The sequence below is a fragment of the Pelophylax lessonae genome (assembly GCF_965119305.1).
Source record: "Pelophylax lessonae genome assembly, chromosome: 6".
Lineage (NCBI taxonomy): Eukaryota > Metazoa > Chordata > Amphibia > Anura > Ranidae > Pelophylax > Pelophylax lessonae.
In genome coordinates, this window is record NC_138773.1 from 270202972 (window position 1) to 270216580 (window position 13609).

The 13609-nt window shown below is 40.5% G+C and overlaps 1 protein-coding gene across 17 annotated transcripts in view; it reads left to right on the forward strand.

Moving 5' to 3' along the window:
* Window positions 1–1173: 1173 nt before the first annotated feature.
* The window catches only part of BAZ2B (bromodomain adjacent to zinc finger domain 2B), a 427534-nt gene continuing 415098 nt past the window's right edge, over window positions 1174–13609 (forward strand). For 15 of the 17 annotated variants that reach the window (XM_082260068.1, XM_082260080.1, XM_082260085.1 and 12 more), the window contains exon 1: window positions 1175–1642. The gene's annotated coding sequence lies outside the window, so the exon portion shown is untranslated. Of the gene's footprint in view, window positions 1643–13609 lie in introns of all 17 variants that reach the window. The other 2 variants (XM_082260072.1, XM_082260076.1) reach the window with 1 other exon arrangement.

The window sequence follows — 13609 nt, forward strand, 5'->3', positions numbered from 1 at the left end:
TACAACCATATAAAAAGACAAACAGTAAGATAAAAATGTATGAAGAAAAATAATACAACATATAAGGCACACCACCAGAACATTGGGAAGTCCAACTAAAGTTCAAGCACCTTGTTGTGATGGGTTACAAGAACATCTTAACTTTTTATACATCAAAAATAAAGATAATAGATAAAAGATAAATTCCCATTCTTACAAGTACAGCACAAAACTGTACAACCATATAAAAAGACAAACAGATGACAACGTAAGAAGAAAAATAATACAACATTCAATGCACACCACCAGAACATTGGGAAGTCCAACTAAAGTTCCAGCACCTGGTTGTGATGGGTTACAGAACATTGTTACTTTTTATACATCAAAAATAAAGATAATAGATAAAAGATAAATTCCCATTCTTACAAGTATAGCACAAAACTGTACAACCATATAAAAAGACAAACAGATGACAATGTAAGAAGAAAAATAATACAACATTCAATGCACACCACCAGAACATTGGGAAGTCCAACTAAAGTTCCAGCACCTGGTTGTGATGGGTTACAGAACATTGTTACTTTTTATACATCAAAAATAAAGATAATAGATAAAAGATAAATTCCCATTCTTACAAGTATAGCACAAAACTGTACAACCATATAAAAAGACAAACAGATGACAATGTAAGAAGAAAAATAATACAACATTCAATGCACACCACCAGAACATTGGGAAGTCCAACTAAACTTCAAGCACCTGGTTGTGATGGGTTACAAGAATATCTTTACTTTTTATACATCAAAATAAAGATAATATATATAAGAAAAAAATCCCATTCTTACAAGTACAGCACAAAACTATATAACCATATAAAAAGACAAACAGTAAGATGACAATGTATGAAGAAAAATAATACAACATATAAGGCACACCTCCAGAACACTGAGAAGTCCTACAAAACTTCAAGCACCTGGTTGTAAAGGGTTACAGAATATATGTCCTCTTTATACATCATAAATAATGCAATATATAAATTTCCCATGTACAGCACACAACTGTATTTACAAGTATATTAAAGACAAATAAAAATGTTAGAAACATGATAAAACATTGACACAAAACCTAAACATTACTAGGACAGTTATTTACAAAAAAATAAATTGTTACATTTACAGCAACAAAGTTGCATGGTTGTATAAAGTGTAGGTAGAATGAGAGCGATCTATGTTCCAGCAGACAGCTGGTATTGTATGCTGCGCAGACAGATAAACTTAGAAGGGAGAAAAAAGCAGCAAATAACCCATATTTTCCCCTTCGCCTCCTTTGCAGGCTCCCTGGTTAACAGCAAGTTTCATTGTTAGAGAGGCTTGTTGGCTGACGTCACTTTTGGTTCATGAAGCTTTGCCTTGAAGTGAAGCTGAATAAAAACCTTGAGAAGAATCTCCTTCAATCTGCTGCAAGGAACTAAACAGACACACACACATAGAGGGAGCACAATTACACCCTCTTCCTTTATGTCCTTTCCCACCGCTCCTGGAGACACACAGCACACAAAAAGAGACTGGCAAGAACAGCAGATAACCTTCCATCACCTCTCCCCCTGATCCCCGGGCAAGGAAGAGGGGGCACCCCCCTCCCCAAGGCACTGCTGGGTCTAGAGGTGAGTGATCTCTGGGCTGCAGCACCAGAGGGGTGCACTGACCTAGAATTACTTAGAGGGGGGGGGGGGTCCCGACAGCTGATGAAGGGGGTTCCCTGTGTTTCTAAAGACTTCCGAAGCTGGATTAGGAGGTGGGGGAGGGGGGGGGACCCCTTGATGGGGGGTTAGAACTAGAGGCTTGCAGTAAATAGGGCATTAAGGAAGGGGGGTGAGGAAGGGGGGGGAATCAGGATGCAAAGGGGGCAGTTAGCATCTAAGAAATAATTTGCTAAAAGTTTCCCAGGGGTGCCCCCCCCGTCCCCTCCATGGCATCCTCTGCCCCCCATAGTTTATGCCCTCAGCCTTCCGAGCCCCGGCTGTGTTCCTCCAGCCTCCAGCAGGCTGATCTCTCGGACACTGGCTGCTGCTGCCTTCCCCCCTCCCTTCCCTTTCTCTCTATTTATGTTTGAATCTCTTCCCAACGGCCGCTGCCAGCAGTGTGTCCCTGTGCCTTGTCCCCAGTGTCCCCATCACCACCCCCCACACACTGGGGGAGCCCTTGGCTGCCCCTCCACTCCTAGGAAGGTAAGAAGGAACCCAGCTTCCTAAACATGTCCTCTTCTCTGGCAGCACAGACCCTTAACCCTTCCTTCCCTGCAAAGCCTAGCAAAGGGGTTGGCTTACAGGGAGTAACCCTTTCCAGGTGGGTGCTGGGTGTACTCTTCTGGGACAGGACACTTTTAACCCTTGGGAGTCCCACAATATGCACACCTAGGCTGGATACATAGGGTATGCATCTGTATATAGAGAGCTCTTCAAATATAGATTATTATTATTTGTATGTATGTGTGGTTTGTATTTGTATATATTGAGGTCAGATGAAGACATACTGGTCATCATCGTCTGCATATTTCTTATAATGATGTAATCCTTCTTCTGTCTGAAGATAAATCACTTTATTCTGGACATGCTTCAACTCACTTCTTATTCCTGCCACATCTGCTGGGAGCTCTTTCCAAGCGTCTACTACTCTTTAGATGAAATAATCCTGTCTTTCATAGTGCTAGTTTTTTCTTTAGAATATCTTATCTAGCTATCTATGTTGACTACCTTATTTTTGATGATTAATAATAATAATAATAATATTATTATTATTATCATCATCATACCCTATTTTCCTTTTTTCCCCTGTTGATGTTGAATAATGTCAACAAAACACTAATATTTTATTATTATTATTATTAGTTTATTTGTTTTTAAAATTATTATTGTTGTTATTATTATTACAGTAGATTTCAGATTTTCAGATTTTTTTTCTGTTGGTAGCTCTTTCCAAGTGTTTACTACTCTTTAGATGAAAAAGTCCTGTCTTCCATAGTGCTAGTTTTTTTTCTTTTGAATATCTATCTATCTATCTATCTATCTATCTATCTATCTATCTATCTATCTATCTATCTATCTATCTATCTATCTATCTATCTATCTATCTATCTATATGGTTTCCTTTTTCTCTTGATGTTGTTGTTATTATTATTATTCCCTTTATATTTTCCAGAATAATGTCAACAAAACACTTTTTAATATTTTATTATTATTATTTTGCATTATTTGTTTTTTTTTATTATTATTTTTGTAGTAAATTCCATGTATTAATATATTTATTTTCTGGTGGTGGCTCTTTACAAGTGTCTACTACTCTTTAGATAAAATAGTTCTGTCTTCCATAGTGCTATGTTCTATCTATCTATCTATCTATCTATCTATCTATCTATCTATCTATCTATCTATCTATCTATCTATCTATCTATCTATCTATCTATCTATCTATCTATCTATCTATCTATCTATCTATCTATCTATCCATTTATCTCAACAAACATGCTCTATTGTAGTATATTCCAGGCATTCTTTTTTTTTTCTGTTAGTAGTTGTTTCCAAGTGTGTACTTTTCAGAGAAAATAGTATTGCCAACCATAGTGCTAATTTTCCTTCTGAATATCATCTATATATCTGTTTATGTATTTATCCAATTTTCTTGTTTCCTTATTCCTCTCCTTGTTTGAACACCATCCTCTTCGGTAGTAAATTCCAAGTATTCAAGCGTTTTTTTTTTTTTCTTGGGAAAAACCAGCCCAGTATTTAAGAGTAATTCAGTTCCCTTGAAAAAAAAATCCCATATGTCTTGCAACTCAATGCCAGGAACATCTGCCAGTAACCTTAAACTGGTAATACAGCTGAATGACCCATCCACCGCCTCTCCAAACGTCCCATTCATACCTATATGCTTTTAAAGCTCCATGTCCTGGGGTTAAGGGGGTGTTGACTGAGCCTCTAACCCCACCTTCTGCTTTGCATAGCCAGCACCTCCCTAGTTAGTATTTTACGGGTTAAGTGAGGTAAGGGTACCTATAAAGTGAACCTATTGCCAAAATCGCCACAACAATACTGTCCAAATCCCAGGCCTTGTGCCAGGAGGGTAATGGGAATTGATAGGCAGGATCTGGAGAGAAGGGGGGGGGGGATGAGAGATGGATCTGTATGTAGAGCATCTGATCACTGCTCTGCCTTAGCTCTGCCCTCCTCATCTCTCCTACTCTTTTGTGTGTCTTGCTTGTACAGAACAGCAGCTGCCGACTGGTCGAGTTGTTGAAATTTATCCCTTTGTGTATATAACAATATCCTCCATTTTCCTTCTTTTTTTTTTTTTCCTGCCCTCTAAACAACAAGCTATTCGCCATTTTGTATAATTTTATCTGGTCCGTTGCCATTTATTTCTCTGTCCCTTTGTGGATCAGAGGGCAAAATTCATAACTTCTACTGCTAGAGAAGGCTTAAAGTTTAGAATAATAGAAGTGACATCATTTAAAGTTTAACCAAAGATTTTCTCCAGGGTCCTGTCTACCCGTCAGTGGACTCTTTCAACTCTTTGGTCATTAAAAAAAAAAAAAAGTATTTTGGCAATTAATTTATTAAGATAATTAATTATTTTGATGAAGGCCTGGCTCACACTAGTATATTTACTAAAATTGGAGAGTTCAAAATTTGGTGCAGTTTTGCATAGAAACCATTTAGCTTCTAGGTTTTTTTTTTTTTTTAGTCAACACTAAATTTAATAAGCTGAAGTTAGAAGCTATGCACAACTGCACCAGATTTTGTACTCCCCAGTTTTAGTAAATCAGCATTGTTTTCAACGGTGCCTGTTCCCATCAATGTAACAGCACGGCGCCATTTAAGAAAAGGGTCCTGTACCACTTTGTGCGATTCCAGTGCTACTTTGGCCCCATAGAATATACAAACAGCATCCAAAATGCGACCAACTTGCACCGCACTGAAAATCAGATCAAAATTGGATTGCAGAATCGTGAAACTAGTCATATTTTACATTTTTAACTTGTTTATACTTTGGCAGATTTTTTTGATCATACAGTACTGAGTGGGTGAATAAATGAAGGGCCCTGCATACAATGAAATAGTGCAGTTTTTTAAAGAGGTGTTTTTGCAGACCTGTCACATTTTATGACTTGTAAACGCAAGACGATTTGCCAATGCTAATTAGTTTAATTTTTATTTTTATGCACAATGCTGGCCTACCGCTGCATGCTACAGATGGCTGCACATAACTTATTTCTTGTAGCTGCTGACCTTGAATTATTTAATGTATAATGCATGGCTTATTATATTTCATGTCTCTTGATTTTTAATAATGGAGGAATTTTATGTAACGTTTAGTGGAGTTTTATGCAGAATATGATTTTTTTTCTGCCAGCCCTTGGCAGCAACTGAGTAAAAAAGTCACATCTTTATATTTGAAGGGCGATTGCACTTTTCCATATATATATATATATATTTAAAAAGGAATTAATATACCAACATAATATACCAACATATTTATCAGTTCGCTTATTATATTTAATGGTTAGCTTAATCTAAATAACTTTATCAATGTATTTTAATTTTGTATTGGATACCTTGTTTCTGTTTATAGTTTGTACATTTTTATGTACCAGGGGGCCGCCATGTTTGCACATCACATATGAAGGCTTGGTTTCCTGTTTGCAATGCTGATCAATGATTGGCCTTCACTGCAGCTCTCATGCAAGGCTAGTCGCTTGACTGAAAGCAATAGACTTACTATACACAGTCATTCAAAAGATAGCTGGATGATCATCACATTCCATAATAAACGGATGGCCACTAGAGGGAGTGCTTTCAAATGTGTGAATAAAACACAAAAATTTAAATATGAAACAGCAAGCATGGCAGATCTTTTGGGTTAACATTACCCTAATTCAGACAAAGTCTTTGCTGAAAATAAATTATGTGGTAGGGCAGTGAATTAGTCTATTATATTGTATGAAAAAAAAAAAATATATATATATATATATATGTATATATGAGGGGCGTTCAAGTCAAGCTGGGGTTTTTCAGTTTATACAACCACTTCACCTCTGGAAGATTTGCCCCCCTTCCTGACCAGGCCATTTTTTGCGATACTCCACTATGTTACTTTAACTGACAATTGCATGGTCATGCGACGCTGTACCCAAATAACATTTTTGTCCTTTTTTTCCCACAAATAGAGCTTTCTTTGGTGGTATTTAATCACCTCTGCATTTTTTTTTCTTTGCGCTATAAACAAAAAAAGACTGACAATTTTGAAGAAAAAAATATATATTTTTTACTTTCTGCTATAAAACATATCTAATAAAAAAATTGAAAAAATGTCTTCATCAGTTTCGACCAATATATATTCTGATATTTTTGGTAAAAAAAAAATCCAATAAGCATATATTGATTGGTTTGCGCAATATTTATAGCGTCTACAAACTATGGGATATTTTTAATTAATTATTTATTTATTTATTTTTACTAGTAATGGAGGCGATCAGCGACTTATTGCGGGACTGCGATATTTCGGTGGAAAATTTGGACACTAACTGACACTTTTAACACTTTTTGACCAGTGACATTATTGCAGTGCTAAAAAAATATGCGCTGTCACTAATGACACTGGCTGGGAAGGGGTTAACATCAGGGGCGATCAAAGGGTTAAATGTGTTCCTAGCCAGTGCTTGTTTACTGTGGGGGAGTAAATACCAAGTATCCAGTATTTTGATAAGGGAAGCATAGATATGTGTCCCTGCTTTGCTGGAACACATGATCAATGCCTTCCCTACTGAGAGAATGGCAATCTGCCTTGTTTACAAATCGCCGTTCTGCCTGTGCAGTGTGTACTAAACAATGGCGGGTGCCGGCAGACAACGGTCCCGCTGTACCCGCCACTGGGCTCTTGCTGTGTGTGATGACAGTGGGAGTGAGCCACCAGCGGCGCACATGTGTGCGCCATACCCGGAAGAACCAGATCACCTATATATAAAAGTATATAGTAAAACTTCAATAGGGTGGTCAGCAAGCGGATAATTACATAAAAAGTTTCAAGCCGTGGAAACTGTATTTATTTTTCAACATACTCCCCTGCTACATTTATACACCTATTTAAGCGTTTAACTAATGCCTGGAAAGCTTTAGCATAGAAAGGTTTGTCAGCAGGGGCTCACTGGCAAGTACAAGCCAGAGACCCGTGGTGCAGCGCATCGGCCCCTTCCCACTCTCCCTCTTTCCCGCCTCCTCCTTACCCCCATTCCAGGCTGAAGCTCTGCTCCAGGTACTCTCTACTTACCGGCTGAATCCAGGTTCCCGACCCGGCCACCAGAGGGCAGAGGGGGGAGCTGGGACAGCTTGGTTGAGGCTGGAGGAGAGTCTCCAGTGGGGCATGGAACCGACCTCTACTCATACACTTTACACCATGCATGCTGGGGGTGGGGGAGGAGGCCTGTGCTCTGCCCTTGTCTTCAACCTGCACTCAGTAGGTCATCGGCAGGGATTTTTTACTTCTCTTCACCAAAACCTTGGGGCGGCATCAGAGTGGCCCAGGGGGCACTTGCCCCCCTGCCCCCTGGCCCAGTCCTTCCCTGTTTGTCAATATGCCTGAACCATCCTAGGACAGCCTGCTTCACTTCGTCATCAGTGCTGAAATGCTGACCTCCAAGGAAATCTTTTAGGGGTCCAAACAGGTGGATGCCCTTAGTGATCAAATCAGGCTGTTTTTCCACAGACGCTTATGCACATTACTCAGAACACGACAGTGGTATTTACTGTTGATAGTGGCACCACCGGGCAGAAAATACTCTTGAATAACGCCACGTTTGTCCCAGAAAACACTTGCCATCACTTTACCTGTAGATCCAATTGTTCAAAAAAATTTTGGCGGTGTTTTGTGCCGGTTCACATTGGTGCGATGCGGGAACCCTGCAAATCCACTGTGGGTTCCTGCATCGCACCTGATTTGCAGGCAGTTCACACTGCCATATGTAAACTGCTGGGAGTGACAAAGTTAATGACACCTCCAGATTAGGGTGCGAACTGTCAATTCTGACAGGAATCGGATCGCATAGGTGTGAACACCCATGCGACCCGATTCTGGTGCTGACCATAATAAAATAAATAAGGGTCCTGCACGACTTACAATCTGTATGGCTGAATTCCCATTGCACAGACATCGCATGTAATTTGCAGAGCAGTGCAGTGCAAATCACATGCAATGTCTGACATCGCTATAGGGTGAAGCGCCACTAACTCCAAATGCTTCCACTGCTTTGATGCTTGTTTTGATTCCCGAAGTTAAAGGATGTGCCCAGGTTTCGTCACATATAATCTTGCGATCAAGAAAATCCTGGCCTTCCCTGTCAACGCAGTGCTGACTTCAACTCTTCTGTGCCGGTCAAAAGCGGAAAGCTGTCTTGGTACCCAGCATGCGCTAAACTGCAAATGAATGATTGTGTTCACTGTTCTCACAGAAAGATACATCTCTTGTGCAATTTCACGACAGGTTATGCATCGATTATTTAGGATCTGGCGTTCCATGCACTGAATGCTCACAGGAATGATTGCTGTGGGCTGGGAACCACCACAGCCAGGATTGTCACTGTACACCATTCTGATGTCTTCTTGTGGCTGAGCATCTCATCACTGTACTGTGCTTGAAGTCTTCTGTAGATATCCGCAGGTTTTACACCTTTGTTCACAAGAAACTTCATCACCACATGCTGTTCCATGCACACACTTACACTGTTGTCTTCCATCTTGAATAACGGTCTCCGGACTGGCTCACAACATGTGCGCCACCTATTAGTAATAGGACACACTTTCCACTTACTACTGTGTGTGGTACCGCCACGTTAGCATCTCTTTTTATACCTATAAAACTAAAAGTCCCGGTTTGACTTGAACGCCCCTCGTGTACGTACACTATATTACTGAGAGTATTGGGACGTCTGCCTTTACACGCACATGAACTTTAATGGCATCCCAGTCTTAGGTCGTAGGGTTCAATAAGGTAATGTCCGTAAGGTTTAGGAGTGTGTCTATGGGAATGTTTGACCATTCTTCCAGAAGCACATTTCTGAGGTCAGGCACTGATGTTGGACAAGAAGGCCTGGCTCACAGTCTCCGCTCTAATTCATCCCAAAGGTGTTCTATATGGTTGAAGCCAGGACCTTGCTTTGTGCACAGTCATGTTGGAACAGGAAGGGGCCATCTCCAAACTATTTCCACAAAGTTAGGAGCATGAAATTGTCCAAAATGTCTTGGTATGCTGACGCCTTAAGAGTTCCCTTCACTGTAACTAAGGGGCCAAGCCCAACCCCTGAAACCAACCCCACACCATAACCCCCCTCCCCCAAAGGATTTGGACCAGTGCACACAGTAAGGTCCATAAAGACATGGATGAGCAAGTTTGGGGTGGAGGAACTTGACTGGCCTGTGCATAGTCCTGACCTCAACCCGATAGAACACCTTTGGGATGAATTAGAGCAGAGACTGTGAGCCAGGTCTTCTTGTCCAACATCAGTGCCTGACCTCACCAATGAGTTTTTGGAAGAATGGTCAAACATTCCCATCGACACACTCCTAAACCTTATGGACAGCCTTCCCAAAAGAGTTGAAGCTGTTATAGATGCAAAGGGTGGGCCAACTCCATATTGAACCCTACGGACTAAGACTGGGATGCCATTAAAGTTCATGTGCAAGAAATGGCAGGCGTCCCAATACTTTTGGTAATATGGTGTATACGTATATACGGTATATATTGGTTAACACTAGGGTTATCGGTTAGAATCCCAACTATGACACTACCTGCCTGAGGTTTGCATGTTCTCCCTGTGTGGGTTTCCTCTGAGTACTCCAGTTTCCTCCCACAATCTAAAGACATGCTGGTAGGATAATTGGCTCCTGTCAAAATTGGCCCTTGTATGTGTAAGTATGAATATGAGTTTGGAACCTTAGATTGTAAGCGCCGGGCTGATATGAATTGACAATATATATGTCAATCGCTGCATAAATTGGTGGCACTATATAAGTACCTGTAATAAATAAATAAATATATATATATTATTATTATTTTTTTTTACGTGTACTATTTCTTGCTTGTATAAACCTTTGGAGCAGCTGATATAAATTTTTAACTACCAGCTCTCATGGGGAAACATAAGTCAGAATTCTAGGCAGATATGAAACACACACATAATTGAAACTTTTTAATCATTAATATGTCATGAAATGTCATTTTTTAATGCAAACAGTATAAGTAACAGAATTCAAAGAGGAAACAGCCTCTTGCAGTCCCTGTAGAGCACAGTTGAGACTAGAGAGGGAGAAGCAGCACAAGGAACAAGTCAGCTGTACTACAGCCTTATGCATTACCAAGGGACATGCTGATAGGAGGAGAGAACACAGAGTGAAAGACAGATGAATGGATCTCCTTTTTCTGTCCAGTCACTGGGTGGTGGAAGGACAAGACCGGAAATTGTTACTTAAAGTGGAATTCCAGCCATTTTGGGCTTAATAAAAGTCAGCAGCTATGGCACCAGCATCACAAGTGTGGTCGCGTTGCGCTTCTTTAGTGGCCAGGAATCTTCTGGGACCTTTGATGTGTCCCAGAAATATGCAGGGAGGGAGGGGGAAAGGAGAACTTCCGCTCAAGCCGCCTAGGTGGCCTGAGTGGAAGAGGGAGCAGGTACCTGTCAAATCTAGGTACCTGCAACCCCCCTCCCCTCCAAAAAATTACATGTCAAATGTGCCATGTCAGGGGTTCAGGAGCACTTAAAGTGGAAGTTCCACTTTTGGGTGGAATTCCGCTTTAACTGAATTGGAGAAAAATAGGGTGTCCTGGCCTGTAAGACAGGGCTGTGCTATGTGGCAGAGCTGTGTAAATTTCAGAACAGGATGGGTAGAGATACAAATCCTTTGGCAGGTAAAACAGTTCCCATATATATATTTTATCTGTGATTTTAACTGTTTGCCTAGAGTTCAGCTTTAAGATTTCACGGCATGCAACAATATATTGCGAGTTTATGCTGGGATATGTGTCTTGAGCTCTCCTGTGGAGAAAGAAAAATAACGTTTTCTCAGCTAGTGTCAGTTAATGCTGGGCACAGCTCTACTTCAAGAGCCCATAAGGACTCATATACTGTATATGATGTCTCTTCTGTGTTAACCATTGAAAACCCACCACAGCCACATGCCTTATGGTATTTTGCAGAGCGGTTGTGGCATGGCCCCATTCACTTGATTACATTTGGCATATTTGCAGAACACAACCTGTGGTTTAAATTTTGCCACACCATGACTTCAGCGGTGTGCTAACATGGCCCTTGGCCACGTTAACTGGCATGGTGGTCAGTACAACAGCAGCTGTTTTTACCACCCTCCCACCTGCGTAAACAAGAGCATATTAGCGCAGGACAACCATCAAATGATAATTATATAGGGAGTGTTGTTTATTAGATTTTTTTTAATCATCTGATTCATGGGAACCTTCCTCTTTCTTGAAGTTCAACGGTTAATCCAGTGTGTGGTTGTGAAATAAGAGTTTAAAGCAAAGGAGTGATGTGAGCAAGATTTGTTAAAAAAAAAACACACAGCCTTACCTCCGGCTACACCAGGCTTGTCAGCCCATGTGGGAATGAAAGACAATTGCCTTCAGTGTTCTTAAAGTTGTTTCCTGAACAATAGCTGCTCTTCTGTTGTATAAAAAGTTCTGCTGGTCATGTGACTCATCAGAGCAAAAGTTTCTGTGGCTCATCAACAAGTTTCTATGGCTCATCAACAGTAAGTGCAAGCTATAAATAAGACAGCTTGATTTTAACTCCCAGATCATTAACTTTCCTTTTTGTTTTTGTCATTTATTTTGTAAAAGACAATTTACAAACTACTATTAAATTAGAAGCCGCGGCGGTAAGGCTATTGCTCATTAAACTGACTTTACTTGAAACTAAACATTTATATTAGGACGTTCAAAAATAAAGGTTCATCTAGATGTGCAGTCAGGGGGGCAGTAATAGCATACTGTTGAGCCACACTTTTACCGCGTTCCTTCCCCCCAACCACATGCAGCCTTTTAGGGCTGTACACAAGTAAACCCTTTGCCACGTTCAGCAGGCAGTACTGCTGGTTTATTCAACTGATACTGATGTCTCATTCAAGTCAACGTGGTCATGGTGCAATTGGTTGCGGCCTTTTGAGGGTTAAAACAGAAGGTGGAAAGCTGACATGTCTCTTCCCAGCTGCCTGTCTACCATCAACAACAAACAAAATGGCCCCTGCCCCCACCTACTGTATAACTGGCCTTCATAGCAAAGAGCACATGGAAGGGCAACGCATGTGAGACAAAAACAAAGAATTTCCCAGCTCAATTCACCAACCAGTCTGCTTACCAACCAAATTAACCTGTCTAGCAGTATGCGCTAAAAACAGGGGTTTAGTTAGCACACATTTGCAAATGCATGTGTAAGCTGCAGGGCCACTCCACGGCACCCTGTATTACCTGCAGTCCTAACTCCTGTAACAAAGTATTAATGTGGGATGTTGGTTTGTGGCTACCTAATAAGTGAGGATATGTAAAATGATATAGAAATTATATAAATATTATTGTGTGGTGATGTTTCCGTAAAAGTGCTGGTGTGCATAAATTAGTGTATACCAACCTAAAATGGCAGCTACAAGTACAAATACCACATATAAATGAATTACTATGTGCAATGTGCTTATTAGAAAGTGCTAGTGCTTTACGTGCTAGAGATAGTGCTAAAATATTGCAAATAATCCCGAAAAATTCCCAAAGTGCTTATAATCACTGTCCACCAGGGGGACTGTGATATGGTAGTTTAACCAACATAAGCCGAATATGTGCAAATGGTGCAGCCAATAAAGTGACAAATACAATCAATTAAAGTCCTTATAGTGCTTCATTGTGTCCATTCTAGCAGCCACTTGCTGTGATAGTGAATGTTTCAATATATCCACTGTGCTGTGCCAACAAATAGTCCATGCAGGTGTTACACCGTTACAGTGTCCTCTGTGTTTTCACCCGTCCTGTCCATTTTAGGGTACCGTCCTGTCCATTTTGGGATATCCCCCCACTGCAAGGGGTAGGCAGTCTGGTGAGTGCAATACCTAGTGAGGACCACGGGTGAAAACACAGAGGACACTGAAAAGGTTTTGGTTGAAGCTCCACTTTAACAGCTCAAAAAGTCCAGCACTCTCCTCCAGACACCTAATTCTTCCTTTGTATTCATTAGCTGACTATCACTTCCAAATGAATTACAAGCAGCCCCCAATGCGCATGTCCGAGATCGCCAATTGCAGTAAGACTAATCCTGTAGCCCTCAGAGATATGTGATGTGTATCCTAGAAGGATGAGGGGATGTCATCTTTGCCTAGGTGAAGTAGATGGAAATGGGAGCAATTACCACTAAAATGAGCACTCATTTACCAAAAAAAAAAATTTTTTAAATGTTTATGTGGTTAATGGTTAAGAGTACATGGAAGAATGGGGGTATTGCTGCGCTTAAAAATCAAATACAATTATTAAAATGATTAAAATTATAAAAAAAGTTTAAAAACTTAATACAGCTGCCAACACCTGACCTG